This window comes from Aegilops tauschii, unplaced genomic scaffold (assembly GCF_002575655.3).
Source record: "Aegilops tauschii subsp. strangulata cultivar AL8/78 unplaced genomic scaffold, Aet v6.0 ptg000660l_obj, whole genome shotgun sequence".
In the NCBI taxonomy this organism is placed as follows: domain Eukaryota; kingdom Viridiplantae; phylum Streptophyta; class Magnoliopsida; order Poales; family Poaceae; genus Aegilops; species Aegilops tauschii.
Window position 1 is genome coordinate 5001 of NW_027332894.1, and position 15000 is coordinate 20000.

General features: G+C 32.2%; 1 long non-coding RNA gene and 1 other non-coding gene across 2 annotated transcripts in view; one reads left to right on the plus strand and one right to left on the minus strand.

Moving 5' to 3' along the window:
• LOC141033159 (uncharacterized) overlaps positions 1–15000 on the minus strand; it is a 25231-nt gene that overhangs the window by 4743 nt on the left and 5488 nt on the right. The gene's annotated exons all lie outside the window — the stretch shown is intronic.
• On the plus strand, positions 5568–5647 carry TRNAL-UAG (transfer RNA leucine (anticodon UAG)). Its single transcript has one exon. It is a non-coding gene; the product is annotated as a tRNA-Leu (tRNA).

A 15000-nucleotide genomic window follows, 5' to 3' on the forward strand; every position in this document is an offset into this window, starting at 1 on the left:
TTCACAGGTATCACTTTTCACGATACCTAAAAGGTGGAATAGCGATTTTCGAACCATTTCCTATAAGAGAATGGTTTCCATTACTTTGAGAAATGGATTCTTATATCAAACTATAGCTATTGCATTAAAGAAGAAAAGAAACTAATAGAAGTCGAAGACGCGGAATGATAGTGAATAGAGAGAAAGATTCTTCTGATTTTCTTGTTTCTATCTACTAGACGCCGTAGAGAATTGAGAATTTTCATGTCTTTCAATTCTCGTACTCGTAATTGGAAAGTTATGGAAGGAGACCCATCATTTTGCAATGAAAACAACATATAAAACTCTGGACAATTTCGAAATCAGGCCAAGCGTCTTAATACATATGCAAAAAAATGCATTATTGGCCCACCATTGATTAGAAGATTTAGCTTGTATGAATCGCTATTGGTTTGATACGAATAATGACAATCGTTTCAGTATGTTAAGGATACAGATGTATCCACAATTCATTTAGAGTTACTTAATAGTCTATTTCTTATACCATATCTCTATCCCGTGAAATTCTCGAGCCAAAAGATGGATGCATATGCTGTGTTTCATTTTGCTAAATGATATCAATTAAATGGTGTATCAATTCCATAAATTGCATATAGCAATAAATAAATCAGCAAAATTCTTTCTAATATTTTAGATAGAAGAAATGTTTCTTCTATCTAAAATATTAGAAAGAATGTACCCTTCTATCCAAATCCAATTTGCATCGATAAAATAAATCCAAATTCCAGTAGTAGATGAATAATTGCAAATTTGTGTGTGTACGAGATTAGAATAACTTCAAAATAACTGACATAATTTTGTATTTTTCCTGATCAGAAAAATACATGAAAAAGAAAGGAGGTAGAAAAATTTTTGGATTTATGGTTAAAGAAGAAAAAGAAGAAAACAGGGGTTCTGTTGAATTTCAAGTATTCAGTTTCACCAATAAGATACGGAGACTTGCTTCACATTTGGAATTACACAAAAAAGATTTTTCATCGGAAAGAGGTCTACGAAGACTTTTGGGAAAACGTCGACGTTTGCTGGCTTATTTGGCAAAGAAAAATAGAGTACGTTATAAGAAATTAATCGGTCAGTTGAATATTCGGGAGCAGTAATTTAATCGTTCAAATTTTTTTCTTGTTTTATTATTTTTTTAGTAGTCTTATAGTAGTCTTAGATTTTTCATTTTGATGAGCCTCGCTTTGAGGAATTCATGGAATAATCCATTTTCATGGAATAATGAATTAAGGAAGAAAGGATATGAGTCTACCGCTTACAAGAAAAGATCTCATGATAGTCAATATGGGCCCTCAACACCCATCAATGCATGGTGTTCTTCGACTGATCGTTACTCTCGATGGTGAGGATGTTATTGATTGTGAACCCATATTAGGCTATTTACACAGAGGAATGGAAAAAATCGCGGAAAACCGAACTATTATACAATACTTACCTTATGTAACAAGGATATAGAGAGATTGTAGAAAGGGAGTTGTAAATTCCTTAACTTAAGAAAGAAAAAAGAATAAAAACACAGATACATAACATAAAAAAAAGAATAAATAAGACGAGATTCGACCTCCCCCTACATATTTAATTTCCTCTCCTATACAAAAACTAGCAAGACCCACTCCATTGGTAATTCCATCAATAACACCCTTATCAAAAAACTCCGTGAGTTCGGTTAACCCTCTTATACCGAGGGTAAAGACCCTAGTATAGAAAATATCTATATAACCACGATTATATGACCAACTGTATATATTTTTTTTTACTTGATCTAAAAATTCTTTTTTAGGATTTCCTTTGTAAAAAGAGTTTATTAAATCCAAATTCTGAAAAAAAGAATAAGCGGATCCATAGAAGATATATGCTATGAATAAACCAAAGATAGCTAGACTTACAGAAGAAATTGCATTAGTAATAAATTCATATGAATTTACAAAAGAATTAGAACTTTCCTGGGTAAAGTTTATTGAGGGAGTTAACCACTTTGATAATATGGTTAACTCTGCTATTCCATTACCAATTCCTCCATTATCAAAAGAGATTCCTATGAATCCAATGAACAAAGTGAAAAGTAGTAATATAAGAAGAGGAAATAACATAGTATTTCCCGTTTCATGCGGATAGGCAAAAGTGTTTTTAGCCCAAAAGACGTAGTAAAGGATCCTATCCTATTTCTTGTATTACCTTGAATTTTTGGTATATTTTTGTGAAAAAAAAGAAACTCCACTCTTCGTTGTTGATAAAACGAAATCCCTATTCACTCCTTTGGGTATCCTTTTTCCCATAAGGATATTGAATACAAGGAACTCTCTTTAGTGCTACTGTAATTTTGAAAATGAACACGCAAATACCCATCAAATGTAAGTAAATATATCCGAAACATATAAAAGGCAGTTAATCCTGCAGTAAAGGAGGCTATTATTCCAAAAAAGGGCGAATACAACCAACTATTACTAAGGATTTCATCTTTGGACCAGAAACAAGCAAGAGGTGGAATACCACAAAGAGAAAGTGTACCCCATAAAAAAGTAGTTCTTGTGATTGGAATGTATTTTCTTAAACCGCCCATAAGAACCATATTTTGACTTTTATCTGGTGAATATCCAACAAGAGGTTCCATTGAATGAATAACGGATCCGGATCCCAAGAACAATAAAGCTTTTGAATAAGCATGAGTGATCAAATGGAATAAAGCAGCTTGATAAGAACCTATACCTAGAGCTAACATCATATAACCCAATTGAGACATTGTAGAATAGGCTAAGCTTCTTTTAATATCTCTCTGAGCAAGAGCTAAAGTAGCTCCTAAGAATAGTGTTATTGTACCTACTAAAGAAATAAAACTCATTATCAAAGGTAAAGATATGAAAAGAGGAAGAAGTCGAGCTAGAAGAAAAATTCCCGCAGCAACCATAGTTGCTGCGTGTATAAGAGCCGAAATAGGAGTGGGCCCTTCCATAGCATCGGGTAACCATACGTGAAGAGGGAATTGTGCGGATTTCGCAACTGCACCAAGGAATAATAAAAAAGCACACAAAGTAGTAAGTAAAGAGTTAATTCCATTATTAGGAATCCAGTTATTAGCTATTTTGAACAAATCCCTAAACTCTAAACTACCTGTTATCCAAAAAAAACCTAAAATTCCTAATAATAGACCAAAATCCCCTACACGATTAGTTACAAAAGCTTTTTGACAAGCACTCGCTGCGATTGGTCGTGTAAACCAAAAGCCTATCAATAAATAAGAACACATTCCCACGAGTTCCCAAAAAAAATAAATTTGTATCAAATTGGAGCTAGTAACCAATCCCAACATGGAAGTATTGAAAAAACTTATATAAACAAAAAATCTCAAATATCCTTCATCGTGAGACATATAACCATCACTATAAATAAGAACCAGGATTCCTACAGTAGTAATTAGCATTAACATAATAGAAGTAAGTGGGTCAATCAAGTATCCAAATTCTAAAGAAAAATCATTATTGACGGTCCAAGACCATAGATATTGATAGATCGAACTTCCATTTATTTGTTGAATAGACAGTTGAACTGAGAATACCATAGCTATACTTAAGAGTAAAACACTAGGAAAAGCCCATATGCGACGAAGATTTTTTGTTGCTGTAGGAATAAGAATAAGGCCAAATCCCATTGACATAATAACTGGAAGTGGGAGAAGAGGGATTACCCATGCATATTGATATGTATGTTCCATAAGAAAAGAAATTGCAATTTTTACTTCAATTTTTACTTCAATTTTTCTATAAAATTGTTTCCGATTCACCAAACCAATTCTTATCTCTTTCTGAAAGAATAAATAAAAAGAATAAGAAAAAATACTGAAATTCTTAATTTTTCCAAAATTTATCTCATTGAAATAATTAAAAATTAAGAATGGGTTTAGTTGGTTAAATTAAAAAAGTTAATAAAATAACTTCGTTACCTAGTTATTTTATTAACTAAATAAAGATATTTATAAAAATAAAAAAAAAAGTGGAATCATTTTACTTTCTATTCATAATTCATTTTATATTTCTTTAAAACAAAGATGAAACAGCTCTCTTGTTCCATAATTAACTGATTGAGTGAATTCCAATGAAAACCTATGTTTATAAGAAATTATCGAATAGTCCTTACTTCATATAGAACTAAAATCCTAATGACTATAAATTACCTAAGTTTTAGAATGTCTTGTTTAAGAGACTCAGTATTTTTTGTTTTGATTGGAATTCCTTTCCTTTATGGAATACCATTCTGAACTTAATTAACTATTTTCATTTTCCCTTCTTTTTATCCCCCCGTCTTATCTTATATGGGGGATAGGCTTCCATACCATATATCTATATATGGAGTATACTTGATATATAAATAGATATAAATAGATTTAAATGAGAAACCTTTCTATATATTCTATATTATTAAAAAACAAGTATAAAATATATAAAGAAAAAATGTTAAAAAATTCTTGTTGTCTTATCCGCATTAGACAAAATGAAGTAAAAAATAATTCAAAATTTAAGTATCTTTCAGTATCTAAGTATAAATACTAATAAAAAGAAGAAAGAAGGATTGATTTGCAGCAATAGATGTCTTTCACATACAACTAGAAAAAAGTAATTTCCTTTTTGAATGGCAGTTCCAAAAAAACGTACTTCAATGTCAAAAAAGCGTATTCGTAAAAATATTTGGAAGAAAAAGACTTATTTTTCCATAGTACAATCTTATTCTTTAGTAAAATCAAGATCATTTTCGAGCGGTAATGAGCATCCAAAACCAAAGGGTTTTTCTGGGCAACAAACAAATAATAAGATTTTGGAATAATATGAATTGACTTATCAAAAAAGAATTCCAATTATTTAATAATTTTGATTCTTCTTTGAATGTACTTTTATGTGTCGAATTACTCGGTACAATATTCTTAGAACAAAAAACCCCTCTTATCTTATATATACAAGAAAAAAAAGTTTTGTTTGGTATACTGTGTGCTAAGTATTCTTTTCCTATCAATGAACTTTTCATAATTTTCATAATAGAATCCTCATATTCTATTATGAAAATTATGAAAAGTGGAGTATTCTTACAATAGGACTTACAACTTCCACCTATCTTCTCCAAAATCATAAGGTTAGTAAATCTTATTAATAAGAGCATAAAGACTTTCATTCTAGAAATTTTTAAAAATCCAAAAAGCCTTTTCCATTTATCCATTTTAATTTCATCATTAAATAGAAACCCTTTTGGATTTTTTTTCATTGTATTGAAAGAATTTCAAAATGTAAACGAGAAATTAATTAGAAAAAATTAGTTCTACAATTGCAAGTTAGAAAAAAGAAATTCCAACTCTTTCAAGCAGTGTTTGTGTTTCTATTGGGCAAAGCAAGAGTTTATTGTAAAAAAAAAATGGAAACGATACTACCAAACGAAGTCTATTTTAATGAAAACTCTAATGTTCCTAAATTTTATGGACTTTCCCAATATCGACGATTCCCAAGATAATAGCTATTATTCTTTTAAGTACCTATTATTTGAAGTTAGCCGCCATGGTGAAATTGGTAGACACGCTGCTCTTAGGAAGCAGTGCTCAAGCATCTCGGTTCGAATCCGAGTGGCGGCATTCTTGAAAAAGAATACAATAGATTAGAAATCAATTCGAAATTTACAATTTTGTAATGGGACCTTCCCCTTATGCTATTTGCAACTTTAGAACATATACTAACTCATATCTCTTTCTCAACGATTTCAATTGTGATTACGATTCATTTTATAACCTTATTAGTTCGTGAACTTGGAGGATTACGTGATTCGTCAGAAAAAGGAATGATAGTTACTTTTTTCTCTATAACAGGATTCTTAGTTTCTCGTTGGGCTTCCTCGGGACATTTTCCATTAAGTAATTTATATGAGTCATTGATCTTCCTTTCATGGGCCCTGTATATTCTTCATACCATTCCTAAAATACAGAACTCTAAAAATGATTTAAGCACAATAACTACGCCAAGTACTATTTTAACGCAAGGCTTTGCCACATCGGGTCTTTTAACTGAAATGCATCAATCCACGATACTAGTACCTGCTCTACAATCTCAGTGGTTAATGATGCATGTCAGTATGATGTTATTAAGCTATGCAACTCTTTTGTGCGGATCCTTATTATCTGCCGCTATTCTAATCATTAGATTTCGAAATAATTTCCATTTCTTTTCTAAAAAGAAAAAAAATGTTTTAAATAAAACATTTTTCTTTAGTGATATTAAATATTTTTATGCAAAAAGAAGTGCTTTAAAAAGAACCTCTGTCCCTTCATTTCCAAATTATTACAAATATCAATTAACGGAGCGTTTGGATTCTTGGAGTTATCGTGTCATTAGCCTAGGATTTACCCTTTTAACCGTAGGTATTCTTTGTGGAGCAGTATGGGCTAATGAGGCCTGGGGATCCTATTGGAATTGGGATCCTAAGGAAACTTGGGCATTTATTACTTGGACCATATTCGCAATTTATTTACATAGTAGAACAAATACAAATTGGAAGGGTACGAATTCTGCACTTATAGCTTCGATAGGATTTCTTATAATTTGGATTTGTTATTTTGGTATAAATCTATTAGGAATAGGCTTACATAGTTATGGTTCGTTTACATTAACACCTAAATGATTACATAAAATAAAACCTTCATGAAATGAAGGTTTTTACTTTTATGTTTTATTTGAGAACCCCTTGAACGCCTTCTCAAAGGGTTCTCAAAAATTCGAGATAGATCTAATTATACTTTTTTACTTATTTCTGCATTAATAGAGCAGACGAGTAAAAAAAAGCAAACCTATTTAGGATAATAATTGGATAAGAGAGCCTCTACCCTGTCAACGGATAGGGAGAGAACAAAATCTGGATAAATACCAATTCCTATTACTGGTAAAAAGATACAGATTAAAATAAAGAGTTCTCGTGGTCCAGAATCCACAAAATTTGCGTTTGGAACATTAAATAGCTTGTATCCATAGAACATCTGGCGTAACATAGATAATAAATAAATAGGAGTTAATATCATTCCAATTGCCATTACAAAAGTAATTAGTGTTTTTGGCATTAACAGAAATTTTGGACTAGTAATTAGTCCAAAAAATACTACTAATTCTGCGACAAAACCACTCATTCCTGGTAAGGCAAGAGAAGCCATTGAAAAGCTACTAAACATGGTAAAAATTTTAGGCATTGGGATGGATATTCCCCCCAGTTCTTCGAGATAAACAAGACGCATTCTATCAGAAGCGGTTCCTGCCAAGAAAAAAAGTGTAGCACCAATAAATCCATGGGATAATATTTGTAAAATAGCTCCATTGAGTCCAATGTTGGTTATGGAACCAATTCCTATAATTATGAAACCCATGTGAGATACAGAGGAATAAGCTATTCTTTTTTTGAAATTTCGTTGACCAAGAGAAGTTGAAGCTGCATAGATTATTTGGATCGCTCCTATTATTACTAACCAGGGCGAAAATAGATAATGAGCATGAGGTAACAATTCCATGTTGATCCGAATCAATCCATATGCTCCCATCTTTAATAATATTCCCGCTAAAAGCATACATGTACTATAATGTGCTTCCCCATGGGTATCTGGTAACCACGTATGTAGGGGTATAATCGGCAATTTGACAGCATAAGCAATAAGGAAGCCAAAATATAAAAGTATTTCCAAGGTTGCAGGGTATGATTGATTAATTAATCTTTCCAAATCTAATCCTGGTTCGTTGGAACCATATAAGCCCATACCCAGAACTCCGATTAAGAAAAAAATGGAACCGCCTGCAGTATACAAAATAAACTTTGTAGCTGAATATAGACGCCTCTTCCCCCCCCACATGGATAAAAGTAAGTAAACAGGAATTAATTCTAACTCCCACATGATAAAAAAAAGTAAAAGGTCTCGCGAAGAAAATAATCCTATTTGACCACTATACATTGCGAGCATCAGGAAATAGAATAATCGCGAATTCCGTGTAATTGGCCAAGCTGCTAAAGTAGCTAAAGTAGTGATAAATCCTGTCAATAAAATAGATCCTAATGAAAGTCCATCGATTCCCAATCTCCAGTGGAAATCGAAGACATCTATCCATTTATAATCCTCCTTTAATTGGATTAAGGGATCCTCCAGTTGGAAATGATAACAGAACGCATAAGTCATTAGAAGGAATTCTAATAAACAAATAGATATAGTATACCACCTAACGACTTTGTTTCCCTTATGAGGTAAAAAGAAAATTAATGAACCTGCAAATATCGGCACAAACAACAAGTATTGTTAACCAAGGAAAATAACTCATGATAAAGTGATAAAGACAAGATACGTTTTGACCAGAAAAGCCCGTGCTCGATTATTTCGAGCACAGGCTTCTTCGGTAAAGAGGAATCAGACGATTCGAGTGAAGTTTTTTGTAACGTATCAATAAGATAGAGCCATGCTACGTGTTGTTTCAGGCCCTAAATAAACGCGGACACTTAAAAAATCTGTCGGGCAGGCAGATTCACATCTCTTACAACCCACACAATCTTCGGTTCTCGGCGCGGAAGCAATTTGCTTGGCTTTACATCCATCCCAGGGTATCATTTCTAATACATCTGTTGGACAAGCTCGTACACATTGAGTGCATCCTATACATGTATCGTAAATTTTTACGGAATGTGACATTGGATCTATAAATTTTTCTTTTCAACATAAAATTTTTCGATCTGGTAAAAATGAAATTAGTACTATAATGAGTCATATGTATTGTAGACACCAGACGAAGCAATGGTTTATCCAAACTTCAAAAATAAAAATCTATTTTTTAATCTGTTTGTGAGAAAGCGTGAAGAGAGCCAAGAGACTTTAATTTTGGATTTCAACAATAAGAAATAAGAAAGAATTTTACGAATTGTACAGACGAATTCGAATTAGCCAATAAATTGGCTATCGTCTTTTCAATATAAATTATTGCAATATTCAAATTGCAATATCAATGAATTACAAATACAAAAATTCATTTAAGTGAAAAAGAATACTATGCAATAATCTACTAAAAAAAGCAATAATCTACTAAAAAAAATGGATATTCTCAAATAATACTAAGAAAATAGTATTGATTTCTATTTATTTTAATATGTGCGCCTTTGTTTAGAGGATTCTATGTCTAATTATTCAAAATTCTAATTATTCAATAAATTAGATTGATTGATACGAGTGGATTTCCTATTACGATGGATGGAAGAAAGAATGGATAGTCCAATAGCGGCTTCAGCAGCCGCAAGGGCTATAACAAAAATTGCGAAAATATCTCCTTTTAATTGGCGACTATCAAATAGATCAGAAAATGTTACGAGATTTAGATTAATTGAATTCAGTATAAGTTCAAGACATATTAGAGCTCTAACCATGTTTCGGCTTGTGATCAATCCATAGATACCAATCGAAAATAAATAGACACTCAAAAAAAGTACATGCTCAAACATCATTAACTAACTCCTTATCAATCTCGATTCATTTCAATATGAGGGCAAGAATTGAACCGATTCAATTAATTACAATAGAACAATTACACAACAAAAGAGAAAATAAAGGAGGTATTTGTTGGCAGTAGATGGATTTTACTAAATCAAAATTGTGATTCTTTAGTTATTTATTTTAGATTTGCAATTCTTATAATTTGTACTTTTTTCTAAGTTTTCTTATTGCCGAGCCATAGTAATTGCACCTATTAAAGAAACTAGAAGAATTATGGAAATGAGTTCAAACGGAAGATAAAAATCGGTTGCTAAATGAATTCCAATTTGTTGAACATTATTTATGAGACCCTGTTCTACTATTTGGTTTGATCATGTAGTCCAAAGAATTCCATACCACGACGTATCTGGGATAGTAGTCATTAGCGAAAAAACAATAGTTATACAAACGAGTGAAGTGAACCCATCTCCAATAGTCCAATAATTCTTATCTTTAGACCATTCTGAGCCATTTACGAACATTACAGCGAATATGATCAAGACATTTATGGCTCCCACATAAATAAGAAGTTGTGCGACAGCTACAAAGTAGGAATTTAATAAAAAATAGAATAAGGATATACAAACAAGAACTAATCCCAGCGAAAAGGCAGAATAAATGGGGTTGGTAAGTAATACTACTCCTAGACCCCCTAGTAGAAGAACAAATCCCCCAAATAGCATAAGAATCTCATGTATTGGTCCAGGTAAATCCATTATGGATAAAAAGAAATTAATAGTATAAAATTTTTCATGAACTGACTAAAACTAAAGGATTCAAGGAAGGAAAAAAGGATTTGGGTATTTTTTTGTGTATAAACTGTATAGTTATAAATTATATTATATCACGAAAATCTAGTCTGATTTAAAATAAGAAATAATTTCCAATAAGCAGTAGTTTTTCTTTATAGTTTAATTTTAAAGTTTAATAAAGAATTATTAGATTTTTATAACAAAAAGACAAAATCAAAGTTTAGTAATCAGTAATCGTTCTTGAATTCGAAGATTTTTCTTTGTTTATTTTACTTTCAGACGAATTCCTAATTGTTTGAATTGTGTAATCTCCCATTATGGAGATTGGTAACCGACTTAAAGCAATTTGATTGTAATTCAATTCATGACGATCATAGGTAGAAAGTTCATATTCTTCAGTCATTGATAAACAGCTTGTTGGACAGTACTCAACACAATTGCCACAAAATATACAAACTCCGAAATCAATACTATAATTAAGCAATTGTTTTCTTTTAATATCCTTTTCAAATCTCCAATCCACAACGGGTAAATCTATCGGACATACGCGAACACATACTTCACAAGCAATACATTTATCAAATTCAAAGTGGATTCGCCCTCGGAAACGCTCTGGTGTAATTGATTTTTCATAAGGGTAGTGAATCGTTATAGGTAAACGATTTGTGTGGGATAAGGTAGTTATGAAACTTTGACCTATGTACCTTGTAGCACGTATTGTTTGTTGACCATAACTCATGAACCCAGTTACCATAGGGAACATATTCATTCTAAATATCTATGAAAAAGATATGTTTCTTTCTCTTGTTTGAGAGAGCTTTTGTGTTGAAAATATTCTTACTATTATTGTATTATCTTATTTATAGTGAAACAAGTTGAGAAGAGGTTGTTAATAAGAGATTGCCCAGGGAAATAGGTAAAAGAAATTTCCATCCAAGATTTAATAACTGATCCATTCTCATCCTCGGTAAAGTCCATCTTATTGTGATAGAAATGAAGAGAAATAAATAAGCTTTAGTTAATGTAATAAATATACCCATTGTCATTTCCAAAATTCCAACTGCTTTATTCATTTGGAAAAAATCAAAAAAGGATATATAGGGAATAGAGAAATTCCACCCGCCCAAGTAGAGAACTGTTACAAATAAAGAAGAAACTAATAAATTTAGGTAAGAAACAAGATAAAATAAACCATATTTGATACCGGAATATTCAGTTTGGTAACCTGCTACTAATTCTTCCTCCGCTTCTGGTAAATCAAAGGGTAATCTTTCACATTCTGCCAAAGAAGAAATTAAAAAAACCAGAAAACCTATAGGCTGACGCCAAATATTCCATCCAAAAAAACCGTATTTTGACTGTGCTTCAACTATATCAACTGTACTTGAACTGTTAGATAATCATAGTCGATGATAACATCACAGTTCCCACCGCTATTTCAAAACCGTACATGAAACCTTAGCTTCATACGGCTTCTCTATGATCAGAAAAAAGAAAGGACTGTTTTGTTCCTAGCCCCTGGGGCGTAGATAGAATTAGATAAAATAAAATAAATAGATTTGAAAGTCCTAAATTAGACCAAAGGAATTCCGTCTGCTAGAATAAGAAAAAGCGCTTCCGAATTGATCTCATCCTTTATAATATAATGAAAATTTTTCTTTGTTCAGTAATAACTTAATCTTGGAATAAAACACTTGTTACTTGTTATAGGAATTCAATTAATAAATGGAAAGAGTTGGGTATTAGTTCATGAGCAATTCTGCATGAATATGGATAGAGGAAGGAAATAATGAAAATTTTTTCTAGTGCACTCCATATCTTTTTTACTATTCTTCTTTCCCCAGGGAGGGGGTATTCAAAAAGAAAAAATGGATAAAGGGTTAATTCGTTCTTGATAGCCATTTCCTTAACAAGTGAATGGGAACATACTCTGGATCGGAATCCGAAGAAAGTACTACTTGATAATTTCTACAAATTGCAAGTCCTTATTATGATTCCTTTTATGGGCAAAAATCTCTAATGTTTTAGATTTTCCATTACTAATCCTTTATGTACTTTAGTGTTCCTAACCCTTCACTAACTTTTGGTGGATTCTTCTTATGGATTATTAAGTTATAGTAATAACTAGGAGTATTCTAGTAATGGAATTCCATATCGTGAATCCTTTATTCTTGGCCGCTTCAAGATATGATGACTAATTAAAAAATAAACCTTGGGATAAAGAGTTTACACTGCTTATGTTTACTTCCACTTTTTTCTTGTACGTAGGAAATGAGATTTTTTCTTTTTACTACAAATTTTTAAGCTGTTTTGTTTCACTCATATAGCTATCTAGTTTAACTTACCAACCCAAATACTAAATAAGAAAAGGAATATAAATAGTTAATGGATTTTATAGGAAAAAGATCTATTTTAACGAATCACACGTAGAGATATTGCTAGCACACAAAAAGTTAATGGTATTTCATAACTAATGGATTGAGCAGCAGCTCGTAGACCGCCTGAAAAAGAATATTTATTATTTGAGCTATATCCTGCCATAAGAAGACCAATAGGAGCTATACTTGAAATGGCAATCCATAAAAAAACACCAATACTAAGATCGGCTAAAACAAAATGATATCCCAAAGGGATAACTAAAAAACTTAATAAAACTGATATGACTGCTATAGAGGGTCCAATGCTAAATAAAGAAATATCTCCTCGGGATGGCAGAATATCTTCTTTTAAAAGTAGCTTAGTCCCATCTGCTATAGCTTGAAGCAGGCCCAGGGGGCCAGCATATTCAGGACCAATACGTTGTTGTATCGACGCAGATATTTCTCTTTCTAACCACACAATTACGAGTACCTCTATTGTTATTCCCAAAAGGAGGGTCAAAATGGGTAGAATCGATATCAGTCCATAGACTTCTTTTAATAATTCCAATTTCGAAAAAGAATTGATAGTTTCTACCTCTACCCTATCTATTATCATTTCAACGATCAACTTCCCCCATAATGATATCTATACTACCTAATATCGTCATGATATCAGCCAATTTCATTTTTTTAACTAGCTGAGGAAGAATTTGCAAATTAATAAACCCGGGTGGACGGATTTTCCATCTCCAGGGGAAAAGGCTATCATCTCCTACTAGATAAATCCCCTAATTCACCTTTTGGGGCTTCTACTCTTACATAAAGCTCTTGTCTTGACAATTCAAAATTGGGCGAAGGTTTTTTACCAAGAAATTTATACTCAAAATCATTCCATTCAGAATTCTTTTCTTTCTTAAAGCGTCGGACTTCTAAATTCTCATAAGGTCCTCCAGGAATTTTTTCTACAGCTTGTTGAATTATTTTGATGGATTCCCTCATTTCACCAATTCGTACTAAATAGCGAGCTAACGAATCCCCTTCTTTTTGCCATTGGACTTTCCAATCAAATTGGTTGTAAGACTCATAAGGATCTACTTTACGAAGATCCCATTGTATTCCAGAAGCTCGTAACATCGGTCCCGATAAGCCCCAATTTACTGCTTCTTCTCCGCTAATAAAACCTACTCCTTCAACTCGCTCTAAAAAAATTGGATTCTGTGTAATAAGTTGTTGATATTCAACAACTCCGCGTAAAAAATAATCACAGAAATCTAAACATTTATCGATCCATCCATAAGGTAGATCGGCGGCTACTCCTCCGATGCGAAAGTAATTGTGCATCATTCGCATACCTGTAGCAGCTTCAAATAGATCATATATTAATTCTCTCTCTCTAAAAATATAGAAAAAAGGAGTCTGTGCGCCGAGATCCGCCATAAAAGGTCCAAGCCATAGCAAGTGAGAAGCTATCCGGCTTAATTCTAACATAATTACCCTAATATAGCTGGCTCTTTGTGGTATTTGAATATTCTCCAAGAATTCTGGTGCATTTACTGTTATTGCTTCTGTAAACATAGTAGCTAAATAATCCCACCTTGTTACATAAGGTAAGTATTGTATAATAGTTCGGTTTTCCGCGATTTTTTCCATTCCTCTGTGTAAATAGCCTAATATGGGTTCACAATCAATAACATCCTCACCATCGAGAGTAACGATCAGTCGAAGAACACCATGCATTGATGGGTGTTGAGGGCCCATATTGACTATCATGAGATCTTTTCTTGTAAGCGGTAGACTCATATCCTTTCTTCCTTAATTCATTATTCCATGAAAATGGATTATTCCATGAATTCCTCAAAGCGAGGCTCATCAAAATGAAAAATCTAAGACTACTATAAGACTACTAAAAAAATAATAAAACAAGAAAAAAATTTGAACGATTAAATTACTGCTCCCGAATATTCAACTGACCGATTAATTTCTTATAACGTACTCTATTTTTCTTTGCCAAATAAGCCAGCAAACGTCGACGTTTTCCCAAAAGTCTTCGTAGACCTCTTTCCGATGAAAAATCTTTTTTGTGTAATTCCAAATGTGAAGCAAGTCTCCGTATCTTATTGGTGAAACTGAATACTTGAAATTCAACAGAACCCCTGTTTTCTTCTTTTTCTTCTTTAACCATAAATCCAAAAATTTTTCTACCTCCTTTCTTTTTCATGTATTTTTCTGATCAGGAAAAATACAAAATTATGTCAGTTATTTTGAAGTTATTCTAATCTCGTACACACACAAATTTGCAATTATTCATCTACTACTGGAATTTGGATTTATTTTA